The sequence below is a fragment of the Apium graveolens genome, chromosome 2 (genome assembly GCF_009905375.1).
Source record: "Apium graveolens cultivar Ventura chromosome 2, ASM990537v1, whole genome shotgun sequence".
Lineage (NCBI taxonomy): Eukaryota > Viridiplantae > Streptophyta > Magnoliopsida > Apiales > Apiaceae > Apium > Apium graveolens.
The window spans coordinates 304,298,158-304,320,121 of record NC_133648.1 but is presented as its reverse complement, the minus strand read 5'-3'; the positions used below and the strand labels follow the sequence as shown (position 1 = coordinate 304,320,121).

General features: G+C 36.8%; 1 non-coding gene across 1 annotated transcript; it reads left to right on the top strand.

The window, feature by feature from the left end:
• The first annotated feature begins 595 nt into the window (after window positions 1-595).
• On the top strand, window positions 596-702 carry LOC141709324 (small nucleolar RNA R71). The gene has a single exon (XR_012569908.1). It is a non-coding gene; the product is annotated as a small nucleolar RNA R71 (small nucleolar RNA).
• The last annotated feature ends 21,262 nt before the right edge of the window (window positions 703-21,964 follow it).

Sequence of the window (21,964 nt, the reverse complement as noted above, 5' to 3'; positions counted from 1 at the left end):
GAGCCTCAACTCCTCCAATTCAGATTTTTCATTCGACTGTTGTAGCTGAAGTTGTTTCCTTGGTACATATTACGGTTGTTGAAAACCAGGGGGGTTGTACTGCTTTGCTGGATACTGCTGATAAGGCTGCTGAACCACATTCTGAGTGTTGCTTCAGCTAAAGTTAGGATGATTGCGATTGTTAGGATGATAGGTGACTGATACAGATTGGTGCGACCTCTGAAAGTTGCTCACGAACTTAGCTGATTCACTAGAAATGGAATACTGATCAGTCTCATGGGCACCAACACAAAGCTCACAGACACTAGAGATCTTAATAACTCTATAATTAGACAGAGAATCCACCTTCATCGTTAAAGCCTTAAGTTGAGCAGTTATAGCAATAGCTGCATCCAACTCCAGAATTCCTGCCACCTTGCCCTGAGTTAGTCTCAGAGTAGGATTCTGGTATTCATTAGCAGCCATCAGTTTAATTAATCCATAATCTTCATCGTAGCTTTTAGCCCACAAGGCTCCTGCTGATGCTGCATCAAGCATGGGTCTAGAAGTAGCACCTAAACGATTATAGAAATGGTTAATGATCATTTATTCAGACATCCCATGATAAGGACACTTCCTAAGCATCTCCTTATATCGATCCCAAGCATCGCATAAAGATTCTCCAGATTTCTGAGCAAATTGAGTCAGTGCGTTTCTGATTGCAACAGTCTTTGCCATATGAAAGAAATTGGTTAAAAACTTCTGAGAAAGATCCTCCCATTTGGTGATAGATCCTGGCGGTAAAGAATGTAACCAACACTTATCTTTATCCCGCAGAGAGAATGGAAAAAGCTTCAACTTAATAGCATCTTCAGAAACTCCATTGAACTTGAAAGTGTCACAGATCTCGATGAAATCTCCGATGTGCATGTTGGGGTCTTCTGTCGGAGAACCCCCAAACTGAACTTAGTTCTGTATCATCTGAATTGTGCTCGACTTGATCTCAAAGGTATTAGCCGAGATGGCTGGTCTAACAATTTTAGACTGAATATCATCGGTCTTCGGTTGAGAGTAGTCCATCAAAGCCTTTAGATTCACTTCTGGTTCTCCCATTGCAATAAGAGCCTCTTCTTCTTTCTCAGCTAAGATCTCTTCTTCAACTTTCTCCTCGACTACAACTTCTTCCTCAGCTTGATCCAGTGTCCTCTTACGAGATCGAGAACACGTATGCATACACGCTCTCCAGAGTACCTGAAAAGTGACAAGGAATTAAGTAAGTAACAATGTCCGAGTCACTGAACTTTAACGACCAAAGATGACAAACACATAAAGTAAAAATTAACACCGAAGTCCCCGGCAGCGGCGCCAAAAACTTGTTAGAACGTTAACACGTGCTAATAATACACGCAAGTATATGCGTTCGTAAGTAGTATAGAATAAATTCTAGTTCATTCCCACGGGGACTCTTTGGTTAATTTAAAAATATGCACTTATGCACCAATGATATGGTTATTATCTAATGCTAAGATGATTAATAATTTGAGATTATTTATACTACACTTAACTAAGAGATTATACTAAAGAACATAAGCTAAGAGATTAAAGAGATTTGAATAATATATGACACAAACATGGGATTCTAACTTCATTAAATACTTCATTCAATAGCCTTTTCATTCTTAACCTTAGCATGTAATGGTGATGAAACTAATCTAGATAACACGAAACTGATAAATGCGAACTTTCGTTGTACGAATACCATACTACCAGACATCCACAAAAGAGATAGAAGCTGAATAGATACCAATTATATTGAGACCCTATATGTCTATAGAATTTGATAACATAACGGTTTAATGCACAAGTTATCTCTCGTGATTATATAGGGCAAGTAAGATGGTTAAAATTACCTACAAATCATGTATAACAAATACATGAACCTATGCTAGCATGGCAAGTTCTAAACCCTTAAATTCACTTTCGCTTCATTAAAGATTACCAAACTATCTTATAAGTTCGCGACGCTCATAAGACGAATAAGCACAACCAAAACTAGGTTATCATATAATCACCACACACTAAGGCATCGAAATGAATTAACTAAAGAAATCAATAATAAATTTGTTAGAACCCCACAATAATGATTAGCCCATAATCGGACTCATCATCAACGTGGGTTCTGATGAAAGCATGGTATAATAAACATAGTCTTTATACTTAATAAAACCAAGTACGAAACAAGAGTAAAGGTTCACGAATAAGAAAACTAGCATCCAAAGTTACAACTTAAAACAAAGAATCATAAATATAAACTAGATCTTCTTCACCTTGGTTGATTTGTGCTCTACAGTCTTCTTACGCCTTCTCCTTAAGCTCTGGTACGTCTCCTTATGAAAAATGACCTTAAATTATGTTTATATAGCAGCCCATGCAAAGTAGAAGTCTTCTGGATCAAAATCAGAATAGAAACATAATTTTCTTTTCTAGATCTGGTGCGGCCGCGCGCTGCTTCAGCACGGGCGCACTGACATTTAGCGCGCGGCCGCACTGACATTCTTCCTTCCTGGCGCGGCCGCGCACTTTTTCAGCACTGGCGCACTGTGCCTCTGTAAAAACTTCCTGACTTCTTCCTTTCTTGCTGATTTGAGTTGGTCTTTTCATGAGCTTTTATTCTGGACACCATCCTAACACCAAATTAGCACTAAAACCATGCTTATTCACCTGGTTACCTGGTAAATGCCTGAAATGCAAAAACACTACAAAAACACGTTAAAAACACTAGCAACTTGAGTAAAAAACACCAATTCAAAGTTTTACGGAGCGTAATAAAGTGTCATAAATGCCACCTAACAATCTACACCTATGTCTACAGCTACTAAGTTGGATGAAGATAAGAAAGGAAAAAGTGTAGACATTTCAAATTAAAGGAATGATCGGATCTTCGCTGTATTTAACTGCTAGTAGACCAGATATTATATTTGCAACATGTCTGTGTGCAAGATTTCAAGCCAATCCAAAGGAATCATATTTGATGGTTGTAAAGAGCATTTTCATATATTTGAAGGGAACTCCAAACTTGGGATTATGGTATCCTAGAGGAACAGGTTTTGAAGTTGTTGGATATAGAGATACAGATTTTGCTGGATGCAGGGTTGACAGAAAGAGCACTAGTGGAAGCTGTCAATTATTGGACAAAGACTTGTATCCTTGTATAGGAAGAGACAATAATATGTAGCAACTTCCACAGCTGAGGCTGAATACATAGCTGCTGGAAGTTGCTGTGCTGAAGTGCTTTGGATTAGAAATCAGCTAATGGATTATGGCCTAGTGTTACATAAAATCCCAATTATGTGTGACAAAACTAGTGCTATATCCATTATTGCTAATCCAATTAATCATTCAAGAACAAAACACATTGATGTAAGGTACCATTTTATTAGAGAATATGATGCAAATGGTACCATTGAGCTAATTTTTGTTCCCACAGAAAAACAATTAGCTAATATTTTTACTAAACCTTTGGATGAAGTAACTTTCACTAGACTTGTAGGTGAAATTGGAATGTTAATTCTTCATCCTAAAGGAAAGAACTCAGCTAAATGTTGTGTAGCAGATTAATTTCTAGTAAATCAAAATTAATTTGATTTAATTGGAAATTAACAGAAATATGAATTATAAAAATATTTCAGATTTCTTTGCATATTTATTTTTCATTTTACCTATTTTCAAACTTGGAATTTTCTAAAAATTCAAAGTAAACTATCTGTTTGTTAATTCGTATTGTCAATATATGAAGTTAATAAAAGATAGATCTAAAAAGCAGCAAAAGTATATAGAGAACTGAGTTCTCGATAAATATAAATGACTTATCGATATGTCATTTTGAGACTTCTCGAAGTAGTTTTCGATAAGTCAGTCTTGGACTTCCTGAGTAAGACATCTCGATAAGTCATTTTGACTTCTCGATAGAGTTCTCGATAAGTCTTTATTTGACTTCTCGTGGACATCTCGATAAGGTATTATGACTTCTCGATTGACTTCTCGAATAAGGTCAATACTAGACTTCTCGAATGGACATCTCGATAAGTCACTTTATGACTTCTCGATAAGTATTCTAGAGTTCTCGAGTAATCCAATATGAGTTCTCTACAAGTTTAATTTAAACTTATCTTTAAGTCACACTAAAATACTTTTATTTAATAAATTGTTTTTTGTCTGATACTTTTGATTAAATTCATTCTGATTTTATTTTGATTTATTAAAATAAAATTTGAGAACAATTCAGTCCATTCAGGACAAAATGAGTATTTATTTGACATCTCGACAAGTCATTTTCTAGTTCTCGATAAGTTTCAGGAAAATGACATATAGATATGTATCTATTTTCTTTACATGACTTCTCGATAAGCAAATTCCTAACGTCCATTTTTAGTTCTCGATAAGTCATTTACATTTTACTATAAATACCCAGAAATCTCGAAATACACCACTTTACGCCTTCGAGAACTCTAACTGACCTAATTTTTCCAATTCTCAATCGCTCTCTCTCGTTTCAAACCTTTTCTCTCTAATTTTTCTTACCCACTCAAAATCAGACTATTTCAATGGTATCAAATACAGTTACACCTTTAATCCCAAAGGAGGGCACCGATTACTTTACTTTTACTAATTCATACCAGGCTCTTGACTCTTTCAAGAGTTTTGTGAAGTTTCTTTCTGAAACTTATTTTGCAGGTGCTTTAACAGCAAATCCAGTTATGTATTTGGATGTTCTATGGGATTTATGGAATACAGTTGTGATAAGGACATTAGTGCATGAGGACCAAACTGCTTCCATGATGGTTAATTGCTTTATTAAGGGTCAACAAGTGGAAATTTCAGAAACTGATGTAAATATGGCCTTGGGTATTCCTACTGCAAATTTGATGGAGGTTCCAACTCAGGATGAACTAGCAGAATTCATGGACTTCACCAACTACAGTGAAAGGATCAACTTGGCCAGTCTCAACAAGAAGAATTTGAGGAAGGAATGGTCATTTTTATTTGACTCTATTGTGAGAGCTTTCACATGTAGAAAGACAGGGTATGATAACATTTTTAGTGTAGTTCAGCAATTAGTATTCTCCATGACTCACAACAAACATATCAATGTGGGGATGCTAATTCTACAGGAGCTCGGCACAAGGCTAACTATGCCTTTGTCTTCAAGAGGTAAGGAAATTTTCTTTTCTAGGTTTATAATGTCTACTTTAATCCATAAAGTTGCAGATATTCATTTACTTGATGGTGTAGATAGAACAAAAATAGGCAATTATAAGCAAGTGTCAAAAATTTTATTTGGTTCACTTACTATAAAGAACAAGGTAAGTGTGAGTCTCAAAATCACTCCATTCATGTTGGAGAGATTTAAGACTTATCCTTACCCTATGCCTGACATGAGAACTAATGTTAATTCTAGTACAACAATGGCTCCTGACCCTGTAGAAGTACAAACACAGGACAACCAACATGGGCCTTCACAAACTGAGACAATTTATTCTATACCAATAGAAGCTAGGAAACCAACCACTTCATCCTCTCAAAAGGGTGAAGTGAGTAAAAAGAAGAGAAAGCAGGAAACCTTAGCAATAATAAATGGGAGTGGTGAGGAACAAACTAAACAAGAGTCACCCTGGTCAAAAAGACAAAGAAGGCTAAACAAACTGAGCTGACCACTCAAGACACCTCTACATCCTGTCAAAAGGGTGTAGTTCAAAAAGAGGCACAAAAACCGACTCTAGGGGCATCCTCCTAATAGGGTGTCTCTATTGAACAAAGCATTCACCCTAATGCACCCTGTATAGAGTCTGCACCATCACTTGAACAAATTCAAGTGTATGAAAGGAGACATAAGGATGGCACACACAAGGAGAGCACATCACTTGAAGCCCCCTCTTCTACTCAGGGGGAGTTGCCAATACTCCAATCTGAGATTCAAAGTTTGATTTATAAAATTTCTTCATCTTATAGTCAAACATTTGAATCTAACTCTCAAGTGTTGCCAATATCAAGTGACATGGTACTAGAAACTGTGCTCACCACCCAGGACCCACAATCAGTTGGTGAGAGACTACATGCTGGGGTAGACCTTGTTGACACCAACAAAACTACAAGGGTTTCATCAGTTTTTACTTGAAGACCCTGTGATGGACACAAATGCACCTTCATGTGCAAATCAACCTTCACATGTTATTAGGTTTCAGGCTAGTACTCCTGAGGGGGAAGTATCTAAATCCTCTCCAATTCAATTGGAGGTTCCTGCTGGGGGAACAACTCCCCTCAAAACCCTAGCTAAGATTGCACTCACAGTTGAAGCTAGGAATTCAATTGCCAATAATCCTGCTAGAGGGGAGGCAAGTTTAGCACATTCAAGTACAAGCTCACTGCAAAATGAGCAAGGGTTTAAGGCTAGAGTAAATGAAAGTGACCTAGCTAACTTCCCTCCAATTCTAATGGGGGTTCCCACCATAAGTGAGGAATAACAAACTGTTAAAACCACAGAGCAATCTATGAGTAAAACTGTGACTTCAGTCACAGGTGGTTCCAAACATATACTCCAATTCACCTCCAACCCAATAGATCAATCTTCTACTTCTCAACCACAACAACCACATCTCATCTCCCAATGGTTACAGGCAACTAAAGCTCAACCAACAACTGTAGATGATTTTCTAGTTGATCAGCTATCTGGACTTGCTCAAATCTCTCAACAGCTACTAGCTTCAGACATGTCCAACCAGGATTATCAAGCCATAATGCTCACTTATCAGATAGAGGTCCAAGAACAACAAGCTAAAATTGTCAATGAAGCTGAATATGATGGTAATTCTGATGCTTGGATGAACAAAGACTACTATCATTAAAAACTAATAAGGTTTGCTGCTTTCTCTTCCTTTTACTAACTACACCCTTTTGAGAGATTGAAGCAGTTGGTTAACTACCAGCTACTGGTTGTGAAGGAATGGCTGCAGTTGTGATAGGCACCAGTGGGTAATCCTGCATTTGTGCTAGTATAGGACCACGTGCCATAGTTGAACTTGAAGTTGTACTGCTTCTCATGTCAGGCATAGGGTAAGGATAGGTTCTAAATTTCTCCAACATAAAGTCAGTGATATTTAGCCTAACTTTAATATGATTTTTTGTGTTAAGTGATCCAAATAAAATTTGGACACTTGTTTACAAATGCCTATTTCATTTCTATTAATACCATCTAGCATATATATGTCATTAACATTATGTTTTATGTAGACATAATAATTCTAGGAAAGAAAATCTTCTTAAATTTACTTACCAAAGGCATTGTCACCCTTGTGCTTAGCTCTTTCAATATCAAGCTTCCAACATTTAAGTGTCTGTTGTAGGCTATTGAGGTTACCAGTTTTTGCACCATACTTGATATATTGTCATATCCAGTTTTCCTGCATGTGAATGCCCTAACAATTGGGTCAAAGACAAAGGACCACTCCCTTCTCAATTTTTTCTTGTTGATCCTAGCCATGTCTATCTTCTCAATATAGTTAATGAAGTCCATGAATTCAGCCAACACTTGAGTTATAGGAGCTTCAACCAAGTTGTCTATAGGAACACTCAGGGCCTTGTTGATGTCATCAACATTAAACTCCACAGCAACACCCCTTATTGTGCAACTGCTTGATTTTCATGAACAATGGTGTTGATGACTTCAGTGTGTTAGGAATATGTTGTATGCTTGATGATAACTTAGCAAAACACTCTAAGTAGATAACTTAAATGATTTTTGTAACCATCAAGTGATGGAGTAGCTTATGTTTAAATAAGTTTGTAGTACATTCATGTATACTGTAATATCTTAGAGGTTTAGAAATTGTTAGACATTCCAAGTCATGTTGACTACTAGCAAGATATGCAAAATAGGTTGGCTAACTGTAAATAGATGATGCCTTGTAATTCTGCATAAGTAAAAGAGTATCAACTGCTAAGGAAACACTATCAACGGATAAACTGCAAAGCACCCAACGGATGACTCGAGGCACTTTCAATAGATGATCTATTAGAGACTCAACAGATAATCCAATCTGAGTATCAACGAATAACATATTCAAATAGCAGTTGAAAGCAACTAGACAGTCACATGGGTTGATTGTATATGAAAGGAATGTGGCAGCCTGTAATTAGGTTTATGAAGATCAAGAAGTATTTCCATTTCCATGCAAAACAGGGATGTTCAAAGATGCTATATCTATCTGGATTTGCATGGGACAGAGAAATGAAGAAACATGTGATTAGACCTAGATAATAGATTTACATTTCATCTTATTACACATATAACTTGATGATATATAAACCAAGTGTAGCAAAGAGTTAATTATCGATTGACACAGTCAACACAAGAAAGAACAAGTGAACATTTGTAGGATGTATCTTCTAGCACTCTCAAGTTCAGTTTTTAAGAACTCTTATAAGCAGCTGTGTGCTTTTGCAACACAGAGATCTTTTATATATATATATATATCTGGTGAAAATATGAATCCACCAGAAAATTTTTAAACAGCTTTGTTTTTTTTAAATACTTGAATACTTCTTATCCGCACCTAGCTTATTCAAACACTGTTATATATATATATATATATATATATATATATATATTCGTAAAGAGATTTTAAATTTTCCAAAACAAACCAAAATTTCATTTATCCCCCTTCCATAATTCTGTTGTTAGATTGTTAGGTAATAACAATTGGTATCAGAGCAAGCTCTTGACACACTAAAAGTTTAAAGATCAAAATAAACTAACAACATGAGTAGAAAGGATGTTGGAGTGAAGATACCACTTCTGGATAAAGACAATTATCATCACTGGAAAGTGAAAATGCACATTCATCTACTCTCTCAAGATGAAAGATATGTTGACTGCATAGAAAAAAGCCTTCATGTTCCTCGTAGAGCTGCAAAAATGTTGAAGGAGCGTTGGGAATGAGCAAACAGTCCCAAAGTCACGGTCAGAATGGACAGATGAAGACATTAAACAAGTTCATAAAGACAAAAAAGCCATGAATATTCTGTTCAATGGTCTTGATGGAGATATATTTGACAATGTTATTAACTGCAATACTGCCAAAGAAATTTGGGACCAAATTCAAGTAATATACAAAGGAATTGAGCAAGTTAGAGAAAACAAGATGCAACTCTTCATACAACAGTATGAACATTTTCATTTTGAAGATGGTGAGTCACTGAGTGACATCTTCAGTAGATTTCAAAAACTGCTGAATGGTTTGAAGTTGTATGGGAGGATCTACCAAACTAAAGATTCTAATATAAAGTTCCTTATATCTTTACCAAAAGAATGGAAGCCAATGATAGTCTCTCGCAGAAATTCTCAAGATTATAAGAAATTTACTCTAGAGAGACTATATGGTATCTTAAAAACCTATGAGCTCGAAATGGAGCAGGATGAGCTATTGGAGAAAGAAAGGAAGAAAGGTGAATATGTTGCACTTATAGCTGAACAATAGAGAGGAAAAGAGTTGAAGGTTGAAGCTGTAGAATCTGCACAAAACTCAAGGGTTTATGAAGGAAAAGGAAAATGGCTAATGGCTGAGAAGGAAGATTATTCTAGTCAGGATGAAATGGAGGACATAGATGAACATCTTACTTTCCTATCAAGAAGATTTGCCAAGATCAAATTCCAAAAAAAATTTGGAGCAACCAAGACAAATAGAAACATGGTGGACAAGTCAAAATTCAAATGTTTCAAGTGTGACTTGAGTGGTCACTTTGCTAATGAGTGCAGAAAGCCTAATTTTGAGAAACGGAGGTTTGAACCATTGGATTATAAAAAGAAATATTTTGAGTTGCTCAAACAAAAGGAAAAGGCTTTCTTGACTCAAAAAAGGATTGGGCAGCTGATGAGGAAGATGAAGATGAAGATGAAGAAACAAGTATGTCATCCTAGCACTAATGGCTAAATCAGATGAAGAAGAAGTCAGTTCCTCAAGTAATCAGGTAATCAGTACAAACCTAGCACACCTTTCTAAAGATGAGTGTAATGATGCCATAAATGACATGTCTATTGAATTATATCACTTAGGTGTTACACTTAAATCACTCACTAAAGAAAAAATAGAATTAAAGATAACAATCTGTTTTTAAGTGAGAGAAATGTTGTGTTAGAAACTCAATTCATTGAGTTTGAGAAACTGAAAATAGAGTGCAAGATTGTGAATGATGAACTGACTAAAACTTTGAAGAAAGAGGAAATTTTAAGAAAGCAACTTGAACGTGAGCAAGAGGTGATCAATGCTTGAAAATTATCAAGAATGTAAGGGCCCCAATTGCCAAAGTTCAAGGAATCGAGTCTTTCTGTGAAGAAGCCTGGAAAAAGGACAAGATGAAACTGGACCCTGTATTGACTGATGGCTTATCAACGGATGTGGGGTTGACGGATGATGAAGCTTATCCATCAGAAACTGAAAATGGACATCCGTTGAAAGACAAGGATTCACATTCGTCGATAGAATAGAAGCTAATTAGCAAAGCCAAGCTAGCTAAGCTGAATGATAAAATGGATCAGTTTCTAAGAACTTTGTTACATGAGAATCAAGTCGAGTCAAGGAAACAAAGAGAGTTAATGTGGGGCATCTGTCAATGAAGCAGTTGAGTGAGATATTGGAGAAAATTGAGGTCAAGGAAAATTCGAAAAAGTCGAACAACAGGAATGGGAAAGTAGGAAATAACAAACATAACAACCACACACCTGATAAGTATGCACCTAGAAAAACTTGTGTGAAGTATGGTAGTGTTAATCATTTATCTACTATTTGCAAATCTGTAATACCCCCAAATCCGGGGTCGGGGATCCGGGTTGTCACGAGTTCCATTTCCCTTAACAACACCCAATCTTAATAAATAATCAACTACTCTGTACTGTGACCCCACAATAAACACACACACCACAAGTTATAGTCTCAGAGATGAATATCCAAAAATAATCACAAGTCGTTTTATTCCACAATTATATGCCAATACACCTTAAACAGGTTTCTGAATAAATTTACATTTCTTTGCCATTATTACAATTCATAAATATACATAATCTGATACATCAAAAGTTGAAAGCCTAGCCTTTTGGTAGTTCCTACCTCAGCTATGGCGGCATCAGTGCTTCTAGAAAACTGCGGAACGTCTCCTAACCTCTTGCGAATCGGGAGCTTGGTCCGGTTCATCTTGTCTATCTGATGTTGTGTGATGAAAGAAGAAAGCAAGGGTGAGCAGCAAGCCCACCAAAATAATATGTATAATGATTAACAATATATGAGCCTTCTCATAGTACTCATGAAAGTCTTGGTCAAAAGAATTGAACCAAGTTGATATCTTAATGCGATGAAGTCGCAAAATATTCAGTATATATATATATACATATATACTTTTCAAAATATTGGAAGTCCTCTTCCATGCACAATATACACAAAGTCCCAGTGTATAACTGTATAAAAAAAATATCGTTGCAAGGTGATCTCATATATCTAACCTTGTCTCAACGTTTTTCTGAAAATCTTTGTCATTCATAAGACAATTATTAATTAGATATAAGTTTAAAAGATGAAGTTACAAGATACCCCAATATACTTATATCTTTCCCAAATACTACTTGAACTACCACCGTTCAAGTTATAATTAGCTTCAAAAGTTCATCACATAGATGAGACTATAAGGCAAGATTTGAATAGATTAAATCTTTAAAATATTATCAAAATAAAATGAAGTTACGAGATACTTCATTTGATGTAAACATCATTTTGAAAACTTGACCCTGCCAACACTCAACAATCGCCCAACCGTAGCCTTTCTATCGAAGTGCTCTGGGTAGTGTTGCAGAAATTATCCAATTGGATGATGAACTCATTACGGGAGTTTGCCGCGCCAGGAAGACCACTTACGATGATCAGTCGTAGTAGTACAACCCCGCCATTTTCTACATGTAGAGGAGAACCTGTCGGATTTACTTGTCAACCGAACACTGAACTCCTAAGGAATGGACCGCCTTAGCGGAACTTCCAGGCCATTTGGGCCAATATAATAAGGCTGGGCCGGCGCTACTCGGCCACTTACGCCACTCCTAGTTCAGATGAAATCCATGACTCTGAAACGTAAAGCTTGTCCCCACTTTCCCCAAGTAGAAACTTGTTGATACGGCTCCACCAAGAAGTCGTATCTATTTGGAAAGGAGAACTCACCGATATTTCCCAGGCGATGCCTGTTAATGGATTAACTTGTTCCAAGAATTTTACTTCCCGAGTGTTGGGTAAGTAATCAATTCATTTATCAAAACAGCAACCTTGTTGCGAATATAAAACACACCACAGAGCCGGATCCCTCAGGTTTTGAGCGAGTATTTAAATCCCCTTCGAAAGGAGGATCTTAAAAAAAATGAGTTTTGGGATCCGCTCTAACTTTTAAAAAAATCATTTTGAAGACTCGCAAAACATTTTTAAGAATGTTTGGAGTGAAGCTGATTTAATGAAGTAAATCAGTCCCCAGAATATTTAGAAAATGTCTGAATATTATTATTTAAATAATATTCCCATAAAGAATAATCTTTATAAAATAATTGAAGTAGAAGTATTAAAACTTATACTTGAAATGAATAGCAAATAATCAAAGATATACTTATACGAAAGTAATATCTTTATTTGAATAATCAAAAGTAAGTTTGATTATCGACACCTTATTCTTTAATACAATAAAGAATATTATTAAGTAATAAGCGGAGTCATAATACCTCGAATGAATACTATAAATAATATTCATAAAATAAAGGAGTCATACATCCTCAAATGAATATCCAAGTAATATTCAATAATAATATAAACTGAGTCATAAGCCCTCGAATGAATATTCAAATAATATTCAAATAATAAAATAAACTGAGTCATAAGCCCTCGAATGAATACTCAAATTAATATTCAATTAAGTAAAATAAAGGTATCGAATAAACCTTATTCGATCCATAGTTTTAAAAACTATATCCATATATATATAAATATATATATATATATAATATACTCGGGAATATCGACTCCCGGTTTAGAAATATGTTCACCTTTTATCCCCTATACTAAGGGTATACGCAACTACTTGCTTATTTCTAGCATAGGTATTATGCAACTATAAGCATTGAAATCAACAGATAGATAACCAGATTACGAAACAGACATGCATATATACCATATCAGCATGCTCCAATATATCGCAAAATTTGCTAATAACAATCATGCACTATCACAAGATAATGCATATACATATATTTACATCACAACAACAGTATATCGGGTAGAAAACTTGCCTGAGCGACTGGGGGTTACGAATGGCTCGGGACGAGTCTGGTAACCTATAAACAACAAGTAAGTTGGAATTAAACCAAAGTCACTTGTAAATCTATACTCTAACCAACTCAGACTCTAACGCTCGTTTTGCGCTTACTGATTCTCTTAAGTCACTCGAGTACCCTCGGCTCCACCATTTTTAATAATTTAACCTTTACGAGTTTTAAGGCGATTCCTTCGCGAGTGTCTTACCAAATGCCTAACACACTTACCATAAATGTTTCATGCATTAATTAACCCTTTTTGGTCTTTAACCTATGTTTCAAAGTAAGGCGAGGGGAAAAGTTTCGTTCACGAAACGCCGTTACTTGAAACGGTCGTTTCTCCTAAACCGTGCATCGGAATCGAACGAACTACATATCAAAACGAAGCTCGTAACATGAGCTATCTAAACATGGCAGTGGTCATAATCTAGCAGGGGGTTCTCGGGTCCTAATGTTATGCACAAAAACAGTCCAAAGAAAATCGGACGTTACGACGGCTATGTTTACGCGATTACCAATGTTTAAACTACTCCAATTAACCACCAACCAACTCATAACCATCAATACAACAAAACTTCACCTAAACCATACCACATCAGTCCATAATATCCAAGGTTTTCAACTCAAACAACCACAATCAAGACCTATGAACTATAATCAAGCTTCAATTACCAAAAACACTTCCAAATCAAACCAAACTACTAATAATCACAATCCATGCTTCTCATTTCACAACACCAACCATTAAACTTACTAACAAATAAAGTAAAGGCTAGGGTTTGAAGTTTATACCTTCCTTGGGAGGTGTTAAGTTGCTAGGAAGCCTTAGGGAGCCTCCTACAAGCTTGATCTTTCCAAAGAAATCAAGAACACAAAGTTAGGCTTTGAAGTTTCTAAAAGTCCGATTTAAAGAACTGTAAAAATGAGGGTCTTACCTTGATTATTTGGACGAGACTTGTGAACAAGAGTTGTAGGCCATCTCAATACCTTTCCAATGAGCTATAGAACACAATATTTGAGTGAGAAATGAAGGAGATACAGCAGTTTTAGTGTTCTGGTTCTGTTTTGGCCGAGAGCATGAAGAACAATGCCTTGGTTTCTTTTTGATTTTGATGAAAAATGATTTGCTTGGCTTGGTTGGTTTGATTTTTGTGTTTGTTTTAGTAAATTACCTAGTTGCCCTTGATTTTGTGTGGTTAAAAAGCCACCACATCTCCTTCCTTCCCATGTCATGCTTGTGTCATCCTCATGATGTCATCCTCCCCTCCTTGTCCTCTTCTTATTGGTTGGGTGACATCATCCTCTCTAATCCCTTTGATTAACTTCCTAATTGTTTGCCTAATGACCGCTGATCTGTTATACGGTTCGCTTAACTTTCGTTTTCGTTTATCGTTTGAAGGATCATACCCGGGATCTTATTACTTAGGTTCCCTTAACCTTTCTCAATATATTATATTCCTTTTATGATCCTCTCCTATAATCCTTTAATTTAAATCCTTTTTATCCTGTTACCTTTTTCTCAAATCTTTCCGTATCTAGTGTATTTCCGGGAAAAATCAAAGTGTTCGGATTTGGATTCTGACGATCTTTACATACACTTATATCCCATATAAAGTACTAATAAAATCTCAGAATATCCATATTAGAACCCCTACATAGTGTGGCATGAAAAGTTTTCTCATTCAGCAAAAACACTATTCATAAGGGTTTCAAAAATTTCCCAAAAATTGGGGTTATTACAGTCTCCCCTCCTTAAAAGGATTCCGTCCCGGAATCAGATAGAAAATGAATAGGGATACTCTCTTAGCATTGCACTTTCTAACTCTCGAGTAAATTTTCCCACATTGTGGTTCTACCATCAAACTCTTACTAGTTTGATAACCCTTCTCCTAAGCACTCGTTCCTTTTTACTCTATACCCTTCCTGGTTGCTCCATATAGGTTACGCCTGGTTGCATGTCTATGCGCTCATATGCCCCTATTTGTCTGGCATCCGAATTACACTTCCTTAACATTGATACGTGGAACACGTTATGAACTTGCTACAGGTTCGGGGGTAGGGCTAGCTCATATGCTAACTTCCCAAACGTCTTAATATATCCAAGGGTCCAACAAATTGTAGACTTAGCTTTCCTTTCTTTCCGAACCTCGTCAATCCTTTTTCAAGGGTTTCCAAGGGGATACCTATAACATTACTAGGCCCCCTATTTCATACTCTTTGTCCTTTTTGAGTCAAATCAGCATACCTCTTATGTCCATCTTGGGTTACTACCAGCCGTCCTCTGATTAGATCTATTATATCCCTGGTCCTTTGGACTACTGCGGGTCCGAGCATCTTGCGCTCTACAACTTCATCCTAACATAAGGGAGATCGACATTATCTTCCCTCAAGGATCTCATAAGGTGACACCTCGATAATGACATATGATCTATTGTCGTGATATAACTAAATCCGCGTTAAGTGATCATTCCAAATTTTTTTCAAGTCTATTGCACAGACTCTCATTATAGCGTTTAGCATTAGAGCTTTTGCTTCTCAATACCCATTCTTTTCGAGTTCGTAATCGCTACTACCTTCCGTTCCTAATATTATACTGGTTATACTTTTGCTCGTTAGCGTTCTATAACCTTTTAATAACCACGTCAACCTTAGTATTACGAATGTGTTCCCATTCTGAATACCATCATAACTTTACTACTCCTTTTTCAGCTGTTTCTATTTTCGAAAGCTTAATCCTTCATATAGAAGTAAAAGAATTTATTGAGAGATCACTATGATCATGAACACTTGTTATCTCGCATAGTTAGTACAGAAGGTGGCCAGCCTTTAGTACTTGACAAGCAATTAAACAATAGTTGGTATCCTACTAGGCTTCTATCACACAGATAGACAGTCATTCGGCAATACCTCCCCTTCTGGAAGGGTTGTTCTTCTCAACTTACATGAAATGAAAAGAAGAGAAAAGAACGAACTGAAGAGAATTGTATATATAAAAAAAATATACTGCCATAAAATATCTGGCTTGGAACCTACCTCTGAACTATAGAGGTTTGTCATAGGAGAACAAAACATATACGTATTTATATCAGCATCAAGTATTATAGCATCGTATTTCCCATGCCTAAATATTTCTATTCCGTCCATCATTCTATAGACCCATGCTCTTCCTCGAGCTTATACACAATCACCTTTGAAACTCCCTCAATTTCGAAAATCGAACCTGGGATCTCATTTTAGACATCACCGTTACTAGAGTTCTATGCTTGCACCGCAACCTTCCTCATATAGTAATACGACTCTCTTTTCATAAAAGGGAATAAATATTCAATAGGTAGATACTCTACTTAATTAGTCTATCAATGATAACTTATACACTACCACGACCCGTTTAGTGGTACTCAATCTCAACATCCATTCCAATACAACTCTCACGGTTGTAATCAGCTCGTTACTCGCAGAATCATTGCTGCCTTACTATGGTCCACCACTGACCCACTGTCATCATTCACTTTCCATGAAATCTTAATAGCTAACCATACGGAGTCCATACATGTCGTATCAAATCCTTCTAAGGAGGTAACATAATCACCATTTCTGATTCATGAAGAACACTCCTGATCTCAAAGGTTCGTTTAGTCCTTTTGAAATATGGTCCAGGCTCATTCTCAAGATAGTACCTTCTAAGATAGATAGCCCACTCATGGCGATTACACGAATTAAACCTTTACCAACTACTATTACGGCTGGGTATTGCATAGTTATCAGAAGGAATGTCAATCTTCCAAACCATAATACAACCTTCACAGTTTTAACCATCATCACTATATTCTTTTGGCACAAGCGCCTATAATTATCCTCTTACCTTTAAAGTGTCGGCCACCTCTTTGGCCTTTCCTGATAGTAAAATTTCCTTACAGTCAATGTCACTTTAACCATCTCCAAATAAATTTTCTACCTTATTTCAATCACAGCTTATGTGAAAATGCTTTCCTTAAAATCTGATGAGTAAAAAAAAAATCACCATTTTTCCATAAGTTATTGCCTCAGTCTTTAGAGGTTAATCACTGTCATGACTGACTCTCAATCATAATTAGAACATCTTTTATCTTAAGTCCTAATTGCCCTGAATAATTTCGACCATTACTGGTTCGATCCATACTTTCTCGTGGTTTAACACGTGCCCCACTTGGCAACATTATAATTACGTCATATTTCCTTTATCAACATTTCTATTCTTGAAAATTTTGAATATTACCTTTCTCCTTGTAAAACCTCTAAGGTTATCCTTCAATCGTTCCTCCTGTATTCCCTAGATATAGGGTATATTAAAATACCATTTACTATTACTAGAACCATTGTCTATATACTTCTGAAAAATTTCTCCACTGATTCTTAAGTGTTGTTGCTACATTAACCCTTTCCAAATCATACTGTCAAAACTCATACTGTCCCTATTAAGGGTGAAATTCCAACCTTTATGCATTCCCCTAGGATTCATTTTAAGTTACCGATGTTCTATCCTTAATTCCACCTTTAAAAGGTACCTGCATCCTTCCATGGATAAATCAAGTCATATATCCCTGATAAGGGTGTCTTATTCAATCATTCCCACCTCGATAGTCTATACCTAACTTCATAATAGCATCCTTATTCAAATTGAGGTCAATCCATATGGCCTCCAAAAGATAACAATGGTCATCCACTTTTCTTTCTTGATTTGGTAATGATAACATGGATGTTCTGGAAGATATTGGTCATGTTCAACGTGAACTTCTTCTTAATAATTCCTTATTTACTTTTGTTGTTTATCTCAACAGTCATCTCAATGTTGGGATATCTTTCATATCTGGCGTCTCCCTTTCTGGGTATCATTCCACCGGTCTTACACTTTACCTTCTTGAAGGTCACTTCCTTCACCCAATTTTCTTAATTTCTTACTTTCTTGTCTCCTCAGTCTATCCGCGTCTCATTATTTATCCTTCGAATTATCTCAAGGTTTCCTCGAATCTTCCCAACTTACAGGGGATAAAATATATGTATCTCTTATACCTTCAACCATCAATTTAACTCATGGTGAATCACTCTCATCCGGACGATTACCTACTTTTCTATTTCTATTTCTACGAGTCTTTAGCGTTTCCTCATACCCAACTCCCTTATCATTCCTCAAACTCTCTTGCCTTTATATTCCTTTCTCTTATCATTATTTCATGAACCAACACAACATAAGCATTGATTTCAAACATCCCGTCATTCTGGATTCGTGTCTTCAGAACGAATCTTGATAACTTTTACAACTTAGATTCATAATTCATCATACTCGTCTGCCTTTGTTCTGGCTCTTAAGCTTTTACACTATCTCCATAACCTTGTGAAGTACTTTCCTGAAAACAATTGACTGAACTTAAATCAGTTTATTATAATCTCTTGCTCCATGCCTTCCTTGGCCTTTCACCAGCAGGTGGTCTCTCTCTTAGGAGGGTAAGTGACAAAACAGTCTTTTGTGGTTCGTCAATCATTTAGAATCTCAAATGATTCATCTATTTCCTTTAGCCAGGCTCTTGCCTCGACTGGGTCAGCTTGTTCCTTGGAACTCTAAGAGCTTAGCGACTTAAAGGTCATGAAAGAATTTCCCACCGCACTGTCTCCTCAGGGTGGTGGTTGGGGATAATAGTCTAAGTTCTCTTTAGACAGGTCCATGAATTGCCGTATAGGGGTACCATCTCGGGTCTCCTGTCCTTACTCGACTTTTGTTTCCTCAGTCTAAATATTTCTTCCTACTTCCCATAATTAGGGTCATCTTACATAATTTAAATCCTCATTTTCCACTTCATCATGTTATGGGTTCCTTTTGTCTTGGTGGCAACCTCCCTGACTATCACGTTCAGGGTTTGCTCTAACTCTTATTCCTCAAACTAGCTTTCATCTAAGATTTCATCTTTAAGCTCTTAAACCTTTGGAACCCAAATTCTATAGGAATACCTCATTATTCCCTTATCATCTCTCTCAGTATTAATCTCATACCTATTTGTTGGCTCTCTGCCTTCATTCATCACTTTTACTGGCACAATATGTTCTTTTCCAATACTTCGGGCTGTATTGCTATCTCAAACAGCTTTTTGGTACCGGCTCCGGTTACCTTCACTACTATTTCCATTTTCTCAAAATCTCTTATAAACTCTCCAAAAGACATTATCATCTTGAGTCTCTCCTTTTTACTAAGGGCATCAGCCACCATATTGGCTTTCCCCGAATGATAAAGAATCTCCCAATCATAATTCTTGATTAGCTCTAACCGCCTCCTTTGGCGTATGTTGAGCTCTTTCTACGTAAGAATGTACTAGAGCTCCTATGGTTTGTGAATCTCACACTTCTCTCCATACAAGTAGTGCCTCAAATCTTTAGGGCAAAACTATTGCCACGAGCCCAAGCTCATGGGTGGGGATATCGAATTTTAAATTCCCTTAATTGTCTTGACGCAGACGCGATTATCTTGCTGTGCTATATAAGAAGCACCCTAATTCCTTATGCGAAGCGTCACTTACAAATCACAAAATCTCATTTTCCATCCGGTAACGCCAACATAGGGAACGTCACCAACCTTTGCTTCGGTTCTTAAAAGTTGTTCTCGCATTTCTCTGTCCATTCGAACTTCTCAGTCTTACGAGTAAGCCGCGTTAAAGGGGCTACTATCTTTACAAACTTGAACGAACCTCTGGTAGTGACCGGCCAATCCTACCTCTGGTAGTCGACCCAACCAGGGTCATCAATTCATCAGTGGTCCTTTATCCAATCTCGTCAGGATCCTCCATGGGATCCTCCTCAGCAACTATCCCTTCTAGGACAACATCCTCAACCGCTACATCCTCAATATCAACATCATCCGGTCCTGTGTTAGGACGCTCTATTGGATCCACAATCTGATCTCCAATTAGTAATAAAACATCATCGCGTTGATGTTCCTCAACTTCAGGGTTCGGAGTCCTGCTACCATATACGATAATGAACTACGCTTCTATCGCTACATTTATAAGGGTTCCCATAAGGGTTTTAACTGTCAGTACTACGTTAGGTAGTCCGACTACGAACTTGGCAAGAGTTCTTATTATCTTAGTGAACTTATTATCTTAACGTCCCATCATCTCTGAGGTTTATAACACTTAGCTCTGATACCATTTCTGTAATACCCCCAAATCCGGGGTCGGGGATCCGGGTTGTCACGAGTTCCATTTCCCTTAACAACACCCAATCTTAATAAATAATCAACTACTCTGTACTGTGACCCCACAATAAACACACACACCACAAGTTATAGTCTCAGAGATGAATATCCAAAAATAATCACAAGTCGTTTTATTCCACAATTATATGCCAATACACCTTAAACAGGTTTCTGAATAAATTTACATTTCTTTGCCATTATTACAATTCATAAATATACATAATCTGATACATCAAAAGTTGAAAGCCTAGCCTATTGGTAGTTCCTACCTCAGCTATGGCGGCATCAGTGCTTCTAGAAAACTGCGGAACGTCTCCTAACCTCTTGCGAATCGGGAGCTTGGTCCGGTTCATCTTGTCTATCTGATGTTGTGTGATGAAAGAAGAAAGCAAGGGTGAGGAGCAAGCCCACCAAAATAATATGTATAATGATTAACAATATATGAGCCTTCTCATAGTACTCATGAAAGTCTTGGTCAAAAGAATTGAACCAAGTTGATATCTTAATGCGATGAAGTCGCAAAATATTCAGTATATATATATATACATATATACTTTTCAAAATATTGGAAGTCCTCTTCCATGCACAATATACACAAAGTCCCAGTGTATAACTGTATAAAAAAAATATCGTTGCAAGGTGATCTCATATATCTAACCTTGTCTCAACGTTTTTCTGAAAATCTTTTTCATTCATAAGACAATTATTAATTAGATATAAGTTTAAAAGATGAAGTTACAAGATACCCCAATATACTTATATCTTTCCCAAATACTACTTGAACTACCACCGTTCAAGTTATAATTAGCTTCAAAAGTTCATCACATAGATGAGACTATAAGGCAAGATTTGAATAGATTAAATCTTTAAAATATTATCAAAATAAAATGAAGTTACGAGATACTTCATTTGATGTAAACATCATTTTGAAAACTTGACCCTGCCAACACTCAACAATCGCCCAACCGTAGCCTTTCTATCGAAGTGCTCTGGGTAGTGTTGCAGAAATTATCCAATTGGATGATGAACTCATTACGGGAGTTTGCCGCGCCAGGAAGACCACTTACGATGATCAGTCGTAGTAGTACAACCCCGCCATTTTCTACATGTAGAGGAGAACCTGTCGGATTTACTTGTCAACCGAACACTGAACTCCTAAGGAATGGACCGCCTTAGCGGAACTTCCAGGCCATTTGGGCCAATATAATAAGGCTGGGCCGGCGCTACTCGGCCACTTACGCCACTCCTAGTTCAGATGAAATCCATGACTCTGAAACGTAAAGCTTGTCCCCACTTTCCCCAAGTAGAAACTTGTTGATACGGCTCCACCAAGAAGTCGTATCTATTTGGAAAGGAGAACTCACCGATATTTCCCA